Source organism: Salmo salar, chromosome 11, assembly GCF_965601325.2.
Source record: "Salmo salar chromosome 11, fSalSal1, whole genome shotgun sequence".
In the NCBI taxonomy this organism is placed as follows: domain Eukaryota; kingdom Metazoa; phylum Chordata; class Actinopteri; order Salmoniformes; family Salmonidae; genus Salmo; species Salmo salar.
In genome coordinates, this window is record NC_138301.1 from 23162233 (window position 1) to 23181562 (window position 19330).

General features: G+C 45.3%; 1 long non-coding RNA gene across 1 annotated transcript; it reads left to right on the top strand.

Moving 5' to 3' along the window:
* The first annotated feature begins 1892 nt into the window (after positions 1-1892).
* On the top strand, positions 1893-12711 carry LOC106562283 (uncharacterized). Its single transcript, XR_001319003.3, has 2 exons — positions 1893-2355; positions 11847-12711. It is a non-coding gene; the product is annotated as an uncharacterized LOC106562283 (long non-coding RNA).
* Positions 12712-19330: the final 6619 nt, after the last annotated feature.

Genomic DNA, 19330 nt, shown 5'->3' on the forward strand with positions numbered 1-19330 from the left:
TGATTTATAGAGAGCTACAGGGAGAAATGACATCTATTACAGCACTGTCTGATTCCTGCTAGACTCGTCTGGCCAATATAACACCATGAGGTACTTTACTGTTCTTATGGGCTGTCAGATGCTGTATATAGATTCCTGTTAACATAATAAATGTTGAATGTGGTCAGAGGTAGAAAGAGAAATCTGGCTGTGATGTTCTGTCAACATTGAGCTCAATGCCAAATGCTGATAGATCTATAACTAGTCGGTGGAGATATAACACACTTAAGGTAGAGGCAATTTGGTAGGAAACATGTCCATTATTGGACTATTGTTACGCCATGGAGTAACACACTCCAATGAGACAGAGAGGGCCGGAGGGTGATGAGAACCTCCTCTACAGGTTCTTCAGCCTGTGTCGTGAGGTTAGAACCCTGCCACTGGAAACACATCCTGCCTTGGCCTATCACATCAGCCGTCAGCCAAAGACCAGGGACCTCCCAGGCTGGTCTTTTCCGTGTTGTAAGTCAGGGACTCAGACAGAGTAAGCCATCAGGCTGGAGACGCCAGGCCTGCAGCTACAACAGACCTGGGCCCAGTGACAGTTTCCCCCCTCAGGGGCTATGTGTGTGTGTGTGTGTGTGTGTGTGTGTGTGTGTGTGTGTGTGTGTGTGTGTGTGTGTGTGTGTGTGTGTGTGTGTGTGTGTGTGTGTGTGTGTGTGTGTGTGTGTGTGTATGAGCAACTCTCAGGGCCTGACGCAGACAAATCTCTCGCCAGCTCGTCTCCCATAAGAGCACCATACAGAACAGCCTGGTGACATGTATAGAATAGCAAGAAGAGAGGACATCCGGACAACGCAGCTGGAATTCTGCCATTGCATGTGAGCCCCGGCACTCCCGAGTGTATGTGTATGTGAGAGGAATCTCAGGCGGGATGTAGGGTAGTGGGAAATGATCTGATGACTGGGAAAAAGAACAGAAGTCTTATGTGTGAGGTGGCTGGGGAAAATACACACTTTGAGGAGGAAGATGGGGGGTGAGGGGAGTGCTGCCAGCTTCTTACATTTACAGAAGTGCCTTCTCATATAATATATATAAATAATACTGTATATTTCTGATGTATTTATCAGTAATGCCTTCATGTATGCTAAATAGTTGACCATTGGGTTAAGGACTGGGTAGGTTGGGATGTAGTAAGGAATAGGATTATAGGAGAGAGTGTGAGAGAGATGGAGGGAGAGATGGAAAGAGGGAGATAGAGAGTATACGACAGCAGGTTCAGAATGCTGTATCTCATGTGCTTTGTGTGCTGCACTGTGAGAGGCCTGGGCACAGGCAGACCATGAGAGACGGCTCCACTCCATCCCTGTTTATAACCCCCTACACCATCACTGCTACTGCTCACACATACACACACAGACAGACAGACAGACAGACAGACAGACAGACAGACAGACAGACAGACAGACACACCACCATTTTTTATAGTTAAATTAAATAATTGATTTAATAACAAGGTATTCATAAATAAATTGATAATACATCTTATCTCATCCTATCATGTTGAATTGTATCTTACTTCCACTATAACAAAATAAATAATTATACTGTATATCATTACTCAAATATCAATGTGCTGTATTCTTATGATTTAGAATCTCCATGGAAATGACAGACTGGTTTCAGGTCAACACTAATTCTGACTCTAAGCAACAACATTCTAAAGTCAAACATTCCATAAATGCTTTGTTGTTGACACGTTCTAATGTTAGTATTGCCCTCACAATGAAAAGGAGTGGCACTGGAAACATGGAAGGGCATTAATTTATCTTGCCTTGGTGCTAATCTGTTTCTGCTCTCTTGGTAACTCTGTATGGAATTGTCATTCAAATGGTATGCATGTTTATCTTGAAAATTACAATGGAGTAGGCAAAAGTAAAAACAGATCTAGGACCAGGCTATTGTTGTGAGTGGAGGTCCTGCCTTCCTTTTTTTTTAATGAGTGATGGCTTATCAGCAAATCACGTGAGAGTTAGTGCTGAGCGATTTAGTGCTTTTTGAGGTCGGTTCGGTTTCGTTTCTATTATTGAAAAATAATCACAGTTTAAGATTTCAGTTTGGATTGTTTTCATTTCAGAAAGGAAACACCACATGTACGTTTAAACATGTATTAGAAAATATAACAATGAATAGTTTTAGCGTTAGAGCTCTGCTCCTTCCGGGTAGCTCACTGCCAGAGAGAAGCGTCATATGAAGATGATAATAACTACAGGCAGTGAGCACGATATGCGATATAAAATCCCCTGAAGGAAGAAACACGGAACCCAGACCGGTGGAAGCTGCGGTGGTGGTGGGATATCAGCAACAGCAAGCATAGTGAGTAACATCCAGTTACAGCAGCAATAGACACCAGCGCATGCGTACTCGTGACATCGTGTATCGAGGAGGAATGTGTAGAACTGGTCAACTCAAATAGACTGCATGTCAGTAGAGTGTGAATCCAATTGGTGCAATGTCTGCTGATGCAATCAGCTGATGCCACCACACTCGGGTTTCCCTTTTGAACTGGCTCCGTTTTATTTATATTTGTTGCGCGCTGGTTTGAGCGTCAGATTTGACTGTACGTATTTTCCCAGCAAGTTCTCGTATTGGAGCTAACCGGTCTAAAGTGGGTTATTTACGAGTTGATAATTAAAGGCTTCTTTCCACGACGTCAAGTATCGAGGAGTTGGCAGGGAGCAGGATAATTGATCTAGCTAACGTTACAGTACAGTAGCTACCGTCAGCCAACAGTTGTAAAGTTAACAAGAAACTGCTAATCAACACCAACCTTCATCAATGCAAGATGTCACAAGTATGCATGGCTGGTGTCTCTTGCCAACACTACACTATAATTTACCTGCTATAATAAAGAATGATGAAATGTTGTTTTGATACTCTCATGGTTGATTACTCATAATTCATGTATTTATTAAGGATCTCCAACTCTCATGGTTGATTACTCACTCAGTGTGGCAGGTAGCCTAGTGGTTAGAGCATTGGGTCAGTAACCCGGAAGGTTGCTGGATCGAATTCCTGAGCTGACAAGGTAAAAAACAGTCTTTCTTCCCCTGAGCAGTGCAGTTAACCCACTGTTCCCCAGGTGCTGTGGATGTCGATTAAGGCATCCCCTGCACCTTTCTGATCCAGGGGGGTTGGGTTAAATGTGGAAGACACATTTCTGTTGGACAACTGATGAGGTATCCCCCTTTCTATTAAGATTAAGGCAATTACATCACAAATAAAACAGTACATCATAAAACATTAGCACTTTTAGTATTTTATTAGGATCCCTCTTCTGTGAAGAGACCCCTGGTGGCATGTCTTGTGGGGGTATGTATGGATGTCTGAGCTGTTAAAACAGACAGCTCAGTGCTGTCATCATGTCAATACATCTCACAAAGACAAGTAGTGATGCAGTCAATCTCTCCTCTTCTTTAAGCCAGGAGAGATTGAGAGGCATGTTATTGATGTAAAGCCGTAACAGCAGACTATGATCGATGATGTCAAAAGCTGCTCCCACAATCTTATTATCAATGTGTCTTGATAATGGAGCAGGGAAGGGGTTGTATTGGCTGGGCTAGGCTGCTCAGGGCTGGGTAGAGGGACACACATGTCTTACTGTGGTGGAGGTAGTTGTGGTGGTTGTGATGATGGTGTTGGTGGTCAGAGTGGCCAGATGTGGGGCCACCGGGCTGCTAGACTAAACCTGTGTGGAGAAAGATTCTCCAAAATGCCACAGCTACAGATCTGCTGCCCACATGTGCACCTTACCACCCGCTCGGATGGGCGCGCCACGTTACATATCCCATCTCCATCTGAAACTTGTCAATAAGGTAGGAATGTTGCATCACACGGGTGAGGTAGGGGAAAGGGGTTTAGGGAGAAACAGTGGCTGGGGCAGACTCCTGTAAATACCTATTTTGTCCCATTTTTTCCCCTCCTGGAATAACAGAGGTAGAGACTGACTGGGTCATAACATCAGCGTTAACCTTGTAGCCTTTACGTAATGTGTCACTTTGACTTTGTTTAGGCTACTGTACGTTAGCCTATTAGCCCTTAGTGTGGCCCTTGACAATACATGAACTCATGGTTTGTTATGGTGTTGTTCAGTTGTTTGCTGAACCATCAATGGTAGTTGGTTGACCTACCATGCTCAACCTTGCTATGCACTTTTATTGCCCCGATCGTTTACCCCCCGGTGCCACAGAGGTCAATGGAATCTCCCAGTCAGTCAGAGTGTAGGAGGCTGGCAGGGATATAGGAACTGTAGGTAGTAAAGGTATGAGAGAAAGGAAAACGCACTGTGGGTTGAGTGTGGGTAGGGTTGTTCAGTCCAGTCATACGTGAAGTGTTTTGGTGTCAGGGTCCAGCGTACATACGGTATCTGGCCAAGGATCCAAATCCACCTGAATGAACGTGTAAACGGAGAGCAGGGCCAAACCTTAGCATGTCCTCCCATTCCCATTCACCGCGCTGGCTGATGGGACACGTTTCGGCTGGCCACCCCAGCGGGGAGAAAGGGGGGGTAGGGGATCTGGAGAATGGGTGATGGTTCCAGAAGTGGGGGGTCTATGAGGATCTAAGGTGTTCCTAGTGGATAAAATACTAGAAGGTAGAAATGTAAGGTTGCAACAAAGCACTGGTGAAGTTAGATATTGAACAGAGAGAATTAACTTGGTTGTATTTCAACATAAATTACCTTGTTATCCTCAACTTGCATAAAATGACACAAGTGGACTGCTCAAATGTTGATTTGCTTAATTATCTTATTTTATTTCATTTTGAGCCCTGCTCTGCAGAAATATGTACAGTCCTGTTCTGCAAAAATAAACAAAAATAATTTACCAAATCATAATCCGTCCACGTTTTTAAACTTGCATGAATCTCTTTGTGATTGTATCGTACCTCCTCATGCTCTATCTGTTTGGTCACGGGTTGAGTGTACTTGAACAAACACGTACAACATTGATGCATATTGCACTTTTTTCAAGTACTAGGTTGTGTGTATTGCCCTTATCTGAGGCACGTTACTGGCCTCCAGATTAACTAAATGGTTCTGTAACAATCCGATATGCTGCAGGAGAATCACCAGCGAGCTATCATCTCTGGACTTAAACATTTCCTTCCTCTTACCAATTTGTTCCTAACGCTCACTTCCTGTTCAGTCTAACATCCATGCCAACCAGCTCTCTGGGAGATGGGTGATATCATCATATCAGTCCATCACCAAAATATGACTCTTCAATTTGCACCATTTAAAAAAGGAAAAAAAACAACTATTCTGAATTGGGAATACACCATATTTTCGCTTTGATTCAAGATAGCAAACAGATTTTTAAGTCGCAGATAAGTCAGTTGAGGGGTTAAAATACGTGTGTGGTAGAAAGGAGAGGGAAAGAGAGTGAATGTCCAATAGTTTCCACTCATATTAGCCATTGAGTCAGCGTGTGGATGGGGAAGGGCAAAGGAATATCTCCCCCAGAGTAAATACACATCCTCACTTTGCCATTGTAGTCTAACGTCTCTGTGGCCTCACCCACGCAGTGTGGTGAAACAACTTCCCCTTTACCTCCCCTTTACCTCACTATCCAGCCATTGTACTCCAATGTCTCTCCCTCTCTCCATATTTTCTTTTGCTTGGGGTTTTTGGACAGTGTAAACGATACAAAGGGCATTTATGTCTTTGGCAGTAGCTCAGTGTCGAGGTCTCTGTCTGTACACTAAGAAAGACTCTGTTGTATGGCTTCCCTTCGCCCTGCAGGGTTATTGGCTCGTATTCTAGAGGAGCCAGAGTCTTTACAGGTGAAAGGCAGCCAGGCCCGGCCAGGGCAGGCTGGTGGGTTTCAGGGAGGTCTGTCAGCAGAGAAGGTGGGGTAGACTACGGTCTCCTCTGATCTGGAGCCCACTTGGGAGAGCGGCGCAGCTTAAGTGACCTCTGGATAGTTGACGTTAGCAAAATATTTTCACAACTGATTATGTGTCAGTGTGTGTGTGTGTGTGTGGGTGCTGTCGTGTGTGCATGTGTATGTGTGTGTGTGCCTCATGCTCCCAAATCATAAAAATTGAAGGAAAAGGTGAATAAATGTTACCGCCTGATAAAGTCCACCACCCCCCAACATTTTCCCTCCCTCATCGTGACATATTTGTATTTTATTCCAAAGATAGGCGAGAGCCAATGGAATGCGCCTGGCTCTGGTTTCTGAGTGAAAGGCGTGTTAATACTTCTGACTCTAATCACAGAGTTCACATATTGGTTTGATTTGTGCAGATCAGGCTCTAATGGGCAAACACTCGCAGGGTTAATCAATGTGTGAGTGGATGGAGCAGGGCTGGGGCTCACAGCTATACGGGTCACGGGGTGTGTGTGTGTGTGTGTGTGTGTGTGTGTGTGTGTGTGTGTGTGTGTGTGTGTGTGTGTGTGTGTGTGTGTGTGTGTGTGTGTGTGTGTGTTACAGATGTGCAACCTCTGGAGCTTAACCTTGTCAGCTGAGAGGGTGCAGAAGATGTGTGTGAGACATGTAATCTGTGGTAGACACTGCCCTGTGCTTGTGGGGTATCAGTGATGACTCTGAGTGTACTGCATCAATGTGGGGTATTAGTGAAGACTGAGTGTACTGCATCAATGTGGGGTATCAGTGATGACTCTGAGTGTACTGCATCAATGTGGGGTATTAGTGAAGACTGAGTGTACTGCATCAATGTGGGGTATTAGTGAAGAATCTGAGTGTACTGCATCAATGTGGGGTATTAGTGAAGACTGAGTGTACTGCATCAATGTGGGGTATTAGTGAAGAATCTGAGTGTACTGCATCAATGTGGGGTATTAGTGAAGAATCTGAGTGTACTGCATCAATGTGGGGTATTAGTGAAGAATCTGAGTGTACTGCATCAATGTGGGGTATTAGTGAAGACTGAGTGTACTGCATCAATGTGGGGTATTAGTGAAGACTCAGTGTACTGCATCAATGTGGGGTATTAGTGAAGACTGAGTGTACTGCATCAATGTGGGGTATTAGTGAAGAATCTGAGTGTACTGCATCAATGTGGGGTATTAGTGAAGACTGAGTGTACTGCATCAATGTGGGGTATTAGTGAAGATGCTCTAATGGGCTGAGAGTAAGGTACTGCAGCTGCTTGGAGATGGCAGTGGAGAATCTTCTCAGCTATATCCAATTCTTATTCCGTTGACGGTAATCCAACATCCAACCCCCTCACCCCCACCGCTCCCTATGTCCTTTGCTGGGAAATCAGATATTTTGCTAAAATTACCCGTGTGGCTCAGATTTGATCTCACTCCCCTCTCTCTCTCTCTATCTCTCTCCTCTCTTTCCGCCTTTCCCTCTCATCATCTCCAATCACAGAAAGCTCTGGGTCTTTTTCTCTGTCCTGCAAACTGAGGTCTGCCTGGTGTCTTGTGGTTGTAATGTGGTCTGTGTGTAGCTTGTGTAAAGGAGTCAGGCGCAGGACAGCAGATATGAGTAAATAAATGTAATTTACTCAAAATAGAGAAATACAATACAATAAAGCGAGCCCACATAACGGACCGTATTACATACAAACAATTACTCACAAACAAACATGGGGGAACAGAGGGTTAAATAATGAACAAGTAATTGGGGAATTGAACCCAGGTGTGTAAGACAAAGACAAAACAAATGGAAAATGAAATGTGGATCGGCGATGGCTAGAAGGCCGGTGACGTCGACCGCCGAACGTCGCCCGAACAAGGAGAGGGGTCGACTTCGGCGGAAGTCGTGACAGTGGTTGTGTGGTTGTGGCCGGGATGCTGCGGTTGCCAGATTGATGGGTTATTCCCATAGGAGGGAAACCGAACAACTCCCAGAATGTACCTTCAGACTCCTGAGGAGAAATATACAGCATCATGTCCCTTTAGTCAAGTCAGGCTGGAAAGATGGATGAGCTCAGGATTATGGGGGATGGTAGTTGTGAATACAGGGCCTTGTTTAACAGGGCCTTGGTCTCTCTTCACAGCAGCATAGACAGATGAAGCTAGACTGAGAGTAGGTTTGGCTGCGTAGACCACTCTGTCACACACTGACAGGCTGGATCATTGACTCATAGGGAATGTAATCCAACAGTTGTGCTCCTCCAGAAATGTGAACTATGGCAGATATGAGAGGGGTGCAGGTTGTGTAAGATTCTAATAGTCTGCTGGCCTGCTGTGTGGCCTAGCTGTGCTGAGGCAGTTTAAACAGATAATACATCTCCCCCATATGGTACACACACATACACGCCAGCACACACACACATACACGCCAGCACACACACACATACACACCAGCACACACACACATACACGCCAGCACACATTGCACCCGTACACGCACTCACACGCACACACACACTCCATCTCCTCCCTCGCATGGCAGGTTGACTGTGTTTACCCCATCCCAGACACACGGCGATAAAGCATCCAGGTTCTCCAGAGTGTCCAGGCCAGGCATGGACACTCCTCTACCCCAGAAACCCTCCCCTATCCAGGGGAGCTGCACTTGACCAAGGGCCCCCTCCTCTGGGGAGCATGGAGAGTCCTGGCTGTCTGATGTGTATTCCTCTGTGAGTGTGGCTGTGTGTTTAGTTATTAAAAGGTTGACTTTATGCAAAGTGACAGTGATGATGATACATTATCCTTCTCCAGGACTCACAGAGATAAACACTGTTGTGGCTGTGAGCCACCGTGATGATTTACACTGTTTTGGTCAGTCGAGGTTCAAGTGAGGAGCTCAGCGAAAAGGTATTTTTCCTCTATAAATGTGTGTCTGTGTGTGTGTGTGTGTGTGTGTGTGCTTGCGCTTTTGTGCGTGTGTTCATGCGTGTCTGTGTCTGTGTGTGTGTGTGTGTGTGTGTGTGTGTGTGTGTGTGTGTGTGTGTGTGGTGTGTGTGTGTGTGTGTGTGTGTGTGTGTGTGTGTGTGTGTGTGTGTGTGAAATATGACACTGAAAACGGTTGTATTTCATTATGTGACAGGGAAGGAAATGTCTCTGATAGTGAAACAATAGTGTTGGGGAGGTTAGCTAGTGTGTGAGAGAGCTACTTAAAATACTAACATTCAGCTCTGAAACTGGAACCAAAATATGGGGACTTGAAGAAGACTAGAGGGGTATCTTATGAAGCAGGTTTGAGGAGTTAGTGAGGTAACTTTGGTCAACTCTGAGTTAAACTCGGAATAACCAGTCATACGAAAGTGTTTCACCTTTTAGCCAGGTACATTTCTATGGCAACAAATCCTTCAGAACTAACTCACGGCTAACTCCACTTACCCTGAATGAAATGACTGAGCCGCTAGTCGAGAACCAATTCAATCAGATTCCCTCCCTCTTGCAGAGATTGCGTCATCATCCTCTTCATTTGAGGAAAAGGACTGAATAAATATGTTATTAATCCCCCACAAAATTGTGTGTTTTAAAATAGTAATTTTTAAATATATCACAGAATGCATTGTAAACTTCACGCAATGCAATTATTGTGTATGACTTAATAATACAACTGATGAAAGGAGTGGGGAAAAAGGTGCTTGTGCCATTGATGACAACCCAAAGCACTGCCAAAGCACACAAAGCGCCCCAAAGCACACCAAAGCACACCAAAGCACACCAAAGGAGTCATTAACGATAAGTAATACAATAAAGATGGCACTTCTAAAAGGCTATTTCCCACCATAGCCTGCTGAATTTAAGATAACTTTTGTTTCATTTTGATTTTGGCACAAATTAAAATGTGACACTTACTCGCCCAATAATTGATGTTTCAGTGTTGTCACAATGAAGAGTTGGGCGTTCGACTAGCCATGTGCATGCACGCCAGTTAGCGGCAGGCGGACCAGCAATATCCACCGTCATAGTACGGATGAAGCCTGAGCTGGAATGTGAAGCTAACTGAAGCTGGTTAGCTTTAGAAAACCCTGAATAGATCTAGCTTGCTTTGTAGAATACCCCTCAGACATTGGTCAAAATGTCATCAACCATTCTCTCTTAATATCTTAATTAAATGTACATTTTTCTAAGTAAGTTTGGTATCTTTTCCACAACAGAGCATACATAAAAAGTTGTATGAAAATAAACTATTACAATTTCATGGGACTCATCAATACAGCCAAACAGAGCACAGCGCTTCCTCTACAAATCCACTAATTAATCTACTCCATCTAAATCACATTTTAAGTTTTAATATACCTTCATACTAAATGGTACACTGTGCCATTGAGCCACATATAGTGCTGCCCAGAAGTGCTTAGCAGTGGGTACTCGGGTAGTGGGACTGTAATGGCATTCTTAGTTAATGGAGGATGTCTCTACTGCTGGGCGTTGGAGCACAAAATGGATCCTCTCTGAAATGAAGCCTTGTTTCCTCCTGATGTCTGCCCTCTGGGTTCCAAATGGTGGACACAGTCTGCTTTGCTCAGACTGATGCACTTGAAGTGGAGGTACTGTAAGACATTAAACTTCAGCTGCTTTCTGATATATGTCCTGTATATGGTATGTTGTATATTTGGTATGTTGTATATTTGGTATGTTGTGTATTTGGTATGTTGTGTATTTGGTATGTAAAATGTGAAATTACCATGACTTGTACTACAGGTATAGGATCTTAATATTTTTTTGCTGTTTTGCTACAGCAGGAAAATAATCCTGCAGCAACAGGAAATGTGAATTATTACATGGATTATAATTAATGGACATTTTCGTAGTGGTTGATACATTTTTTGTAACAGAAAATCAAGTCTGAAATGTAAAAGTGGAAATTACAAATTTCAGAAGCCTTTTTAAAACTCAAATACACTACATTACAGGAAAGTTATCCTGCAACAGGGTGATCAAATAAAGATCCTACATCTGTATAAAATGATAAGCCTGATGTTAAATATGTATCTGTATGCGTGCAGTATGTCGGCATCTGTACATGTCCGTGTGTGTGTGTAGTTATATGCATGCGTACTTGTACGTGTGTGTGTAGATGCATGTTATTGTACGCGCAACGCTACATGCTTGCTTGGATGCGTGTGTATGCGGTAAAGGAGGAGCAGCTCGCTGGGCCGTATGTTGGGTGTCTGGGGCCGAGGCGGGCCGGTCCGGGGCAGTGTTTATGCTATGCTATGATTAACACCGTCCAGGTGCTCTGTTGGCAGGCCTGGCCGCCCACCGCCCACTGTTGCTGCTGCTTGAGACACACACATTTCCCCATCGTGGCTGGGCCCAGTCATCCATATTTACAAAGCTGGATGAGCCAACACGCTGAACTATTGACCACCATTTATTCTTATTCTCAGACTGTCTCATAAACGATGCTTCTTCACTGACAGAGAGATGGAGAGGGGGAAGAGAGGAGAAGAGAGACCAGAGAGGCAAGTGAGGTGTAGGCAGCTGGGGGGGAGTTAGAATTCCGCAATGAAACAGAGTGTAAGTAAGGAGGGTGGAGGGGATGGAGAGGAGATGGGGGGTGAAATAGAGAGAGAGAGAGAGAGCGAGGGAAAGAGACCAAGGGAGAAAGAGACGGAGGTGTGTGTGTCGGGCTCCCTAGCTGTGACGGTCTGCTTCAGAGGGAACGAGCTGAGGATGGATGCCACAGACAGCGCTCAGACGGCGTTGAGCATTTCATTAACCCTATCTCCCCTGGTCTAGACAGGAAGGACCAGGCCTGGCCCCACACAACCATGGCCCTGTTGAGGGAGCTGATCTTGGGGCTGGGTCAGCGCTTGTCGAGCCCCTGGGAGGCAGCATGCTGTTTGTTTTGCCCTAGTTGTGTACTGTATGTACCCACAGTCTGTTTGTTCAAAATGGCTTATTCATGCTTCAGCTCTATTCACAGGATTCTCACACTGAGCTTTCTCAGAAGAGATGTCTGTCCTCATGTTTGCTGATTGGTCCCAGAGCCGAGAAACTGTCAGAGACTGAGGTCAGAGTGAGGAGAGAAGAGGACAAGAGGAGAAAGGAGAGGACAAGAGAAGAGAAGACAAGAGAAGAGAAGAGAGGAGAGGAGTAGAAGAGGAGAAGAAAGATGGATAGGAGGAGGAAGGGAAGGAGAGCAGAGTGGGGAGCTGAATCAATAGTCCAGAGAATCTGCATTCTTCCACTGAACTGTCTGACTCAGTGATAAGTGTTCCTAATTGTGTAATCACTGGCATTGGTATGAGTAGTTGTGTAATAACAGTCGTTTAACACAATATCTCATCTCACTCCCACTCAGTGTATCAGTACGTATTCACACCTGTTTTCTTGACGTCTTATTGAAATAACTCACTTTTTGGCATCGGTTTGTGTTTAACATTGTACATTTTTGTGACACCAAATAATTTCATCACCATATGTTTTTTGCCAAAACTCAGTTTAGGTACTATTCATAGGTTATAATAGAATGATATGATATGAAGCTAAACACATTAGCATGTTTAGTTAATTTACTGTAAGTTAACTGATGTGTTTGTAATTTCGGGGTACAGTAGAATATTGACATCAGACCTTATTATTTTTCTGTAAGAGAGAAGGGAGAGGCCCTTTGATCTGCGGCCTATAGAGTATCAGCCCTATCCCTGCTGCAAAGGCTTCTGGGATGCTGGAGGAACCACAGGTCCAGAGAAAACACACTCCAAGCCTACTCTTTGAGCACTGGATTTTACAAGCCAAACAAGTGGTCGGGCCTTCCCCCATGTCAAATAAATATGATGTCAAACAGATAGTCATCAGCTGTGGGTTTTAATTGTCAGACAGGAAGATTGGATTTGATTTCCGAGGGAGATACTCTGAATGATAGGTTGTCCTATTTTACAAAGCTATAACTATAAGCAAGCAAGAGCTTGAACTGATGTGAGTGAAATCCATAACCGTAACATATCTCCTTCAATTTATGATTATGGTATAGTTAGAATTATTTTAGCCTTATTTAAAGATGCGGTCCAGGATCTTAAGCACTTACAAATGCAAATTGGAATTCGTATAAAAAAACGAACAAACGTGGTACACAACTGTGCTACATTTTTGGGGACCCGTTTTGGCTAGTGAACATTATCTTCAAAACTACTGGCTGAAATTTTACAAAACCATCACTTTAATTCCAGACGTAAGGACTAGTGTGAGGTGACTGAGTATACCTACACACACTTTTCTTAGAGAAAACCAGAAAACCATCACCCACCAGAAATATGATATAAACGCCTACTACATGGCAGCGTAGTCATTACAGCCACAAGATCTTCACGTTCCCCAGTCTGTGCCAGAGAAACACATATTACAACCTGTTTACAACTGTCCCATAGACCTGGAGCTCTGGCGCTGAGGGAAGACTGTGCCCTTCTGATTAAACCACACCAGTCATGTGTTTACTCCTGGCTAAGTGGAGGTCACAGATATTTTTTCTTTCGTTTTTCCCCAATAAATCTCTTTCCGGGCTGGGGGAGCGGAGGAGAGTGGAGGGGCAGAGCAGAGGGAGAGGGGCCCCGTGCTCGGTGGTCCTCTATAGTCGGCACTGGGGAGAGCAGGAGCAAAAAAAATAAACTCTCTCTTCTGGAAAAGGGTGGGTGATGCCACTCTGCGACGGGGGATGGCGGGCTCTGGTGAGTGTTACTGAGCTGTCACTGCTTCTCCCAACAGCCCCCCCCCCTTGTCCCTCTGGAATGGGCCGGGCCAACAGGACAGGGGTGGGGTCAGAGCCAGAAGCATTCCCTGCATTCCGTATAGCCGGCAGTGAAGCGGGAGGTACACACCACACACCACACACACCAACAAGCTCTCACAGTCTCATTGCATAATTATATCCACGTTTCTCCAAACATAACATTTTTAAGTTGCTCCAAACATCACATTTCTATTTTGGACACCCTGGGTTGACTCCTCCTGCACAGCATTGTTCCGTTTCTTCAAACGTCTCATTTCGAAGTTAAGGGTTAAGGTTTGGGATAGGGTTAAAACCAATTGTGCTTAGGCATTCATTCCGAATGGTTAAGGTAAGGGTTAGGGTATGGAACAGTGTTAAAATAAAAATGAGTGTCCACCACTGGGATTGAACACGCGACTGATCCGTGTGTGATCCAGAGTCATGGGATTACCCCCATCCACCATCCCCATTCATAACACCTTAGCAAAACAGTTATAGCACCCACTGTTGTTCCTAGTGTCCGGTATTGAAGGCATTTCCCGACGACCTCAGGACAAGGATAGACATCCAATTTCACTCTTGAGTGATCTGCCTGACGCACACACACACACATACACACACTGCTGTTACTGGCCAAGGCCACCGGGGCAGGCCACATGTCACCACTGTCAGATTCAACAGGACAGAAAGCTAATCTAAACCAGCCCCAGCCTGCACCACTCTCTCCCTCGCTCCCTCTCACTCTCCCTCTCTCTCCCTCGCTCAAACTCCCACTCTCCCTCTCTCTTGCTACACATGCACGTACACACACACAGACACACAAAACACACATACATACGATCCAACAGACAACAATTATATAGAAGTAAACAAGCCCCCTCATCCTGCAACCAGCTCTCACAGTCTCATGTCAGAATTAGACGTTCATCCATGTTTCTCAAATGTCACATTTCAAAGTTATTCCAAACGTCACATTTCAAAGTGTTTAAGGTTAAGTTTAGGCATTAGCTCCACATTTTTAAGGTTAGGGTTAAGTTTAGGCACTACTGTAACTCCAAAGTCTTAAGGTTAAGCATTAACTCTGAATGGTTAAGGTAAGGGTTAAGGTATGGGATAGGTTTAAAACAAACATCTAAAAAACAACTTTCTATCGCTGGATTTGAATTTGCAACCTTTGGAATCAGGGGCAGATGTTTACAGAATCAGAGGCAGATGCTTACGCCCATCTGCCATCATAGTCAACAATGCCCTAGCAAAACCAAAACCTACTTGAAGGTAACAGCGCTCACTGAGTCCGATTTCCACATCATCTCCTGATGTCCTCAGACATGGATGGACGTTGAATACCGACTTGTATCACGGGTGACCTGGCTATATCCTAAGCCCTGGGAGAACGAGGGAGTGAGAAAGAGAGAGAGAGAGCCAAAGATAGAGAGACAGAGAGTGCACACAGCTGCTCAGCATCTCGCTGCGGCAGTTCTTAATGGACTTGACGTGCTCTGACAAAATCCATTTTCTGATGGAGCTGTGATTACAATGATAGGCCTGGAATTATGATTTTGGCATCTCGTGGGGTTGGTGTGTGCACAGCTCTCTCTCTCTCTCTCTCTCTCTCACACACACACACACACACACACACACACACACACACACACACACACACACACCACACACACACACACACACACACACACACACAGTGTTTAGTGAACTTCAGACAGGCTTTACTGTGCCTATTCCTAACACTTCAGACCTCTCAGGGGATCCACAGGGATCAGTTTTAAGAGCTCTGTAATTCCCCAACAGAAGAATGGATATGTTTAACACTTTACAGACACCGTGCCAAATGACTGGCATCCACATGTGTACAAGGGGCATAGGCACTGGGAAGCTGGGCCCACCCAATCAGACTGAGCAACAACCCCAAAAAATCCTGGACATGATTTGTCTTTTTACCTAAACATGCAAACACCATCAGATAGAATCCATAACAAGCAGTGCACAGGGTTAGATGAAATATAACAGAACTGATGAACTTGAATGACATTCAATCTCACGGCATGGGTTGCCAAAAATAACTTACTGAAAGCCACACCCCCGAATAAGGCACGAATATGACTGTATTCAGGCATATGTCACTGTGCTTATATGGCTATACGCACCATGCAACTGCCTATTTCATGTGTTCATTTAGTGAACAAGACAGCTCATAATCCAATTCCTTTATCACAGTCAACACCTATATGTTTGTTTTAATTAGCTTTAAACATGCTCATTTTTTGTGTAGAATAACATGAGATGAGCTATGAAACTGCACATTTTCCTCTCTGCCCCATGGCAAAATGTGTGGAAATGACCTTCAAAACAGAAAATCTTTCTCTTTGCACCATGGCAAAATGTGTAAAATTGTTAGCTGCAGGCCCACCCACCAATGAATTTCTGGCTACGCCACTGCTCTATACTGTATGCAATGAGACTTCACAGTGTGTTTTGCGTTTGTGTGAAACAATGTGGAGAAATGTAGTTTTGTTGAAAGGTAGACGCTGTACACAAAGCATGCTGACTAATAGGTATGAGCATCTGGAGTCGTTTGCTTGTGTCACTGTATTTTCCTTATTGTTTGATGAAACTTCTCATTAGCAGTGATCAGTGAGATGAGAATGACCTTCTGCACCCGAGTCAGACGGAACACAAACCAACTGGGCATTTAGCACTAACTCCACAAAGCTCTTGTGGCATAATTGGACTCATTTGAGATGTTCGGGTTTTGAGAGAGCTGCAGCATAGCCATGGTGAGATACATTTTTCCATCCCTTCTCATTATATATCCACATCTTTGATCTAATCTCCTCAAACGTTGCTCGCTGATGTTTCACAATGATACATTTGTGACGGCTGTGAACACACATTGCTAACCCAGGAGCATGATAGTTTCCAGTCGCCTCAGCTCTGAAGAATGCCTCGGTTTACTCCAGTGTGGTTCAGGCCTCCATGTTGCAACATTAAAGCCTCTTTTGTGTGGGAGACCTATTCTTATGACTCTTACAGATGTAGGATCATAATTTGAGCATGTTTGCAACATCAGGAAAATAATCCTGCAGCAACAGGAAATGTGAATTACTATGTTGATTATTTCATGAATGGATATTTTTTGTAGGGGTTGATACATTTTTCATTAAAATCAAGTCTGACATTTTAAAGTGGAAATGACAAACTTTACAAGCCTTTTTAAACCTTGAATACAAAACAAATTTACATTTCCTGCTGTGCAGGGAGATTCTCAGCAACAAGAGTGATCAAATTAAGATCCTACATCTGTACTTTCATTCTCCGTTTCTGTCCATTTTCTTTGGTTGTTTCAGGTTTAGATTCTCTCTATCCACCCTTGGTGGTGTATTGTCGAAGGTTTTTGTTGTCAGAGATTTTTGCTATAACATGTATGTTTATCACATTAATTAATGACTGAAATGACAGTAATTTAACGGAATTACATTAAACAACTGTAAATTGTTCCATTTGACATCCATAGTGTAAATAGAGAGCTTACAAACAGCTGATCACGTGAAGTGAATGTTTTTTTGGGATGTTTGTGTGCTATTGACCAGAAGTGGTGTGTGTATGGGGATGTATACCCATTTCTTTTGGGCCGTCATCAGTTTCTGATATGGTCATTAGCAGTGTCATCATGTGTGTGACAGTCCTTATTTATATATTTCCATTTAGCGCTGATTGGATAATGTACCATTCCCAGGACACAGAAAAAACCTTGTGTCATAATGCCCTCAGACATTGTCCTGGTTATCTTATCTGGCACTGGCGCGGTGTGTGTCCGTGTGTCCGCTCTGGGGTCGTTGGCAGGGCAATGGCCATGTCCTCAGTGCCTGAGGGGAGGTGAGGAGGGGTCATTCTCTGCCCTCTGTCAGCTTAGGCTGACGCACACACACACACACACACACACACACACACACACACACACACACACACACACACACACACACACACACACACACACAGAGAGAGAGGGGCTATCTCTCCCTGTGCTCTCTCTGCTGAGGGTCTGAGTGTTCAGCAGCAGTCCTCTCCCCAGCCCCCTTCCCAGTCCTCTCCCTACACTCTCCCCAGCCATCTCCCCAGCCCTCTCCCCAGTCCTCTCCCCAGTCCTCTCCCCAGTCCTCTCCCTACACTCTCCCCAGCCATCTCCCCAGCCCTCTCCCCAGTCCTCTCCCTACACTCTCCCCAGCCCTCTCCCAAGCCCTCCCCCCAGCCCTCTCCCCAGCCCTCTCCCCAGCCCTCTCTCCAGTCTTCTCCCCAGCCCTCTCCCCAGCCCTCTCCCCAGCCCTCTCCCCAGTCCTCTCCCCAGCCCTCTCCCCAGCCCTCTCTCCAGTCCTCTCCCCTGCCCTCTCTCCAGTCCTCTCCCTAGTCCTCTACCCAGTCCTCTCCCCAGCCCACCCCAGCCCTCTACCCAGCCCTCTACCCAGTCCTCTCCCCAGCCCACCCCAGCCCTCTACCCAGTCCTCTCCCCAGCCTGCCCCAGCCCTCTCCTCAGCCCTCTTCTCAGTCTTCTCCCCAGCCCTTTCCCCAGCCCTGTCCTCAGCCCTCTCCCCAGCCCTTTCCCCAGCCCTGTCCTCAGCCCTCTCCCCAGCCCTTTCCCCAGCCCTGTCCTCAGCCCTCTCCCCAGCCCTTTCCCCAGCCCTGTCCTCAGCCCTCTCCCCAGCCCTTCCCCAGCCCTGTCCTCAGCCCTCTCCCCAGCCCTTTCCCCAGCCCTGTCCTCAGCCCTCTCCCCAGTCCTCTCCCCAGCCCTCCCCTGCATTCTGAATGTTATCCTTTGGGCTCCTAATTGCCTGTAATTTGCTTGTTGAAAGAATCCCCAGCTTGTCTGGCCCTGTAACGTGGGGTAACCCGAGAGCCCCGGAGGGGGAGGTGGAGTGGGGAGAGGGGGAGGAGAGGAGGTGGAGGAAGAGGAGGAAGAGGAGGAAGAAGAAAAGGGGAGGAATTAGGGAGGAGAATAAGTGGAGGAAAGCAGGACAACTAGAAGGGGAGGATGAAAGGCTGGTTTGTTCAACACAGAGACTCATATAGTCAAAAAGGTCTGCATGGCTGTCATAGGAATTGAAGTCTATGAAGAGACGTGCGTTTGTGTGTGTGACTGAATATGATACAGTGCTAACATTAAATGTCATCTCCCATGAATGATGCAGCGCCCCCCTTGGGCCAGTTGAGATATTGCGTGTGACCAACACATTTCAGTTAATTACTCTAGCTCCCGCCTTGGGCCAGTCAGTGTAATTTTGTAAATGCCAGATCTCCATGGCAACACGTCAAAGTCAGGCCAGTGCTGTCTGAGATATCGCGTGTGACTAAAGTACGATCAAAAAGACGACGGAGACAGATCAACAGTCCCCTCCCTGATTTCATCGTGGGGGACAACAAAGCAAAGACTAGAAGTGTGACTTGCTTCTGCTAAGATTGATCCATTTAACAAAAAATAAGCGAATATATCCAGCTATTTGTCCAGGCTGTACCATGGACGGTGGCATCATGGATAGGTCAGGTGGAGGCGGAAGTCCGCGTGTCCTGGACGTTCCAGCTCAGACACATGGGCAGGGTCTGAACATTGTATTCATTGTTGAATTATGAGTACATTAAATAAATAAAACACAATGCATTTGAATTGAACCATTGCAAATTGTGGTGCGTGTGCT